The following is a 3,156-nucleotide window of genomic DNA, read 5'->3' on the forward strand; positions in this document are numbered from 1 at the left end:
ATTGCCCAACCTTCCTTCCGAGGAGTGGCTGGTGGGTTTGAACCGCCAGCCTTCTGGTTAGCAGTCAAGTGCTTTTAGCCACTATGCTACCAGAGCTCCTATATAAACACTAACAGGATTGAAACAGGATTGGAAAGAGAAATAGACAACTCTGGTAGCGTAGTGCCTAACGCACTTCACTGCTAATCAAAACGTTGGCGGTTCCAACCCAGCAGCCACTCCTCAGAAGGAAGTTTGGGCAATCTACTCCTGTAGTGATACTGCCTCAGAAACGCAAGGGGGGTCACTATGAGTGGAGTCTGACTTGACTGTACATAACAACAACTCCACAATAATAGTAGGAGATTTTGACACACCACTTTTGATGAAGGAGGGAACAACTAGAAAGAAACTCCACAAAGATACAGAAGATCTAAACAACACAATCAACCAAGTGGACCGTATAGACACTCTACAGAATACACAGAACTCTATTTATATACAGAACACTCCACCCAACAAAAACACAATGCCCACCCTTTTCCAGTGACAGGGATCATCTCCAGAACAGACCATTTGTTAGGCCACAAAGCCAGCTTCAATAAATTTAGAAACATCGAAATAATACAAAGCGTCCACTTGGATCACAACACTACAAATTAGAAATCAGTAACATTAAGATCAGGGGGAAGAAAGTCAATACACGGAAACTGAATAATACCCTGTTTAAAAACTCTGGGTAATAGAAGAAATACAAAAACATTTAAATGTGTGATACTATTTTTAATGAAAGAAAGGAGTATTATTTAAAAAACATTTAATAAGCATTGTAGAATTTCCACTTATGATCTAGGTACATACCATTTTTACACAAATAATGGTGTGTGTTATGCTTTTTACAAATCTGCAACTTCCTCAGGCATTAGTTTCCTAAGCATGCTGTACATGTGATGTGCATACGTGCATTATTTACATGCACATGTCACATTAGAAAAATGTAGTAGTTCACTTTAGTTGTTTGTTCATTTATTCACTGACACACCAATACTTCCTAAACAGTGTATTAGATACTGGATACTGAAGGCTAGACAGTAGGTATTTGCCTTAAGAGGTTAACTTGAAGAAGATGAGACAATCACACCACCTTAATTTCCCTACTGTGACCAAAAACAGACCAGGTTCAAAGAGACTCAGACAGAAGCAAACACAAATGTGCTGGATCATTGTGACTTCTGTGCAGTTTTGCACCTGCTGGTGGTACTCCTTAAGAAAAACAGCATGTGGTAAAGGATGCCATATTTCTTTCTTTCTTTTTTTTTTTTTTTTTGTCAGCCGAGTTTTTTTATTTGTTCATTTCTTGCATTTGAAGTATTCTTCAATGACATCCTTGGCCTGAGATTCTTTGCCATAGTCCTTAACCACCACACAACTTCAACCAATCACTTTCTGAGGCTTGCCCTCTCTGTCTATTTTGCAGAGACCTACCCACTCCCCTAGTTTCTTGTTGTCATCAACCTTAATCAGGTTGATTTGGTGTTCAGCACAAAGGGCCTCTACTAACTTGACATACATAGGCTCATCACGGTTGGATGCAAGCACACAAAGATGGTCTTGGCACCTTTTTCTAGGTTTCCTGTAGAATGGATGCTTTTCACAACCTTTTCAGAATTTGTGCTTAACCCATGAACTTCACACTTTCTTCCCTTGGCTGAAGTTCTCTTCCAGTTGCAACCCACTTTATCAAAACTGATAAATGTACTTGTCTAAGGCTTTGGCAGCTTCGTGAATTCCACGTGCTAGACCATCATGGATGAGGGCGGTCTTCAGCACCTCTTGTAAAGCAGTATTGACATCCATTACACCTCCAGCAGCAATGCCTTCCTTGGCCATGGCGGTGGGTTACGGGTGGGTCTGAATTTTTAACACACCCGAGCCTTTGCCTCTGCACAGCTCTGCAGCGACAGGGAAAGAGGCCACATTTCTTTATATTAAAAATTACATCATCAGTACCTCTAGGAACAATGATGTCATCACCCCCAAGGTCTCTGGATGTTGTGATGATTTTCAAATGACTGAAGCACATTTCACATCCCCCCCCCAGCCACATTTGAAAAGTGAAAAGATACATTAAATTCAGGCTAGGAAGCCTTTCTTCTGCCAAACTTGAAGAAATCTCTCTATTTCCAGCTTACAACGCAAGGGGAGAATTGAGGTGTATACAAGATGTAATAGTGATAGGTCACCTCTGGTGGTGTAAGGTCTAAGCTATTTGACTGCTAACCAGAAGGCTGGTGGTTCAAACCTAAGCCACTCCTTAGAAGGCAGATTGGGCAATCTACTTCAGTATGAATACAAGAAAGTGTTGCTATGATAGAAGGAGGGGTCATTATGAGTTGGAATTGACTCCATGGCAATGAGTTTTTGTTTGTTTGTTTTTAAGCAGTGGTCCATAAGAAAGAACACCTAACTGTGGGACAGAGAAAGAAACGAGGGAAGGCGTTGTGGAGGAGGTGACATTTGAACCAAGATTGTCACCAGGATAACAATGTGGAGGAAAGGAGCTCATTCTCCGTGTCTCCTCTCCCCCCAGCCCACCCCCTTTTCCTCTCCCTTAGAGCCTCTCACCACTGTTCCCTGTCCCTTGGGAGATTTCCCTTCTCTCTGTGAACCCAGATGAACTACCACCCCCCTTGAAGCCCTGATCTCCCCTCCTCCTCCAGCTGCCAGCAGAATCCACTACTTCTCAGTATGTCCACACCTCTGTAAACATCACCTAATTAATCATCTCTTATCATTGAATCAGGAGCTCTGGTAGCATAGAACCTAAGGCACCTGATTACTAACCAGAAGGCTGGCAGTTCAAACCCACCAGCCACTCCTTGGAAGGCAGATTGGGCAATCTACTTCATTAGAGATAATGCCTTGGAAACCCAGGAAGGAGTTGATATGAGTTGGATCCCATTCGACCGCAGTGTGTTTGGTTTGGTTTTTTGGTTGTCATTGAATCACAATTTACTCTTTACATTCTCTTATTTCATAGGTGAGAAGACAGAGGCCACAAAGTTTCTGAGACCCTGTCCAAGGTCACTTAACTCGGGGTGGGGGTTAGAGGATGTATTTTAAATTCGGACCCTGAGGTCTGAGGAGGATAGAACCTTGTACTTTAGATGTAATTGA

The 3,156-nt window shown here is 42.3% G+C and overlaps 1 pseudogene; it reads right to left on the reverse strand.

Moving 5' to 3' along the window:
- Positions 1-1,329: 1,329 nt before the first annotated feature.
- LOC103195699 lies at positions 1,330-1,869 on the reverse strand (annotated as a pseudogene).
- Between the last annotated feature and the right edge of the window lie 1,287 nt (positions 1,870-3,156).

Source organism: Orycteropus afer, unplaced genomic scaffold (assembly GCF_000298275.1).
Source record: "Orycteropus afer afer isolate SDZICR_OR568_19922 unplaced genomic scaffold, OryAfe1.0 scaffold00059, whole genome shotgun sequence".
Lineage (NCBI taxonomy): Eukaryota > Metazoa > Chordata > Mammalia > Tubulidentata > Orycteropodidae > Orycteropus > Orycteropus afer.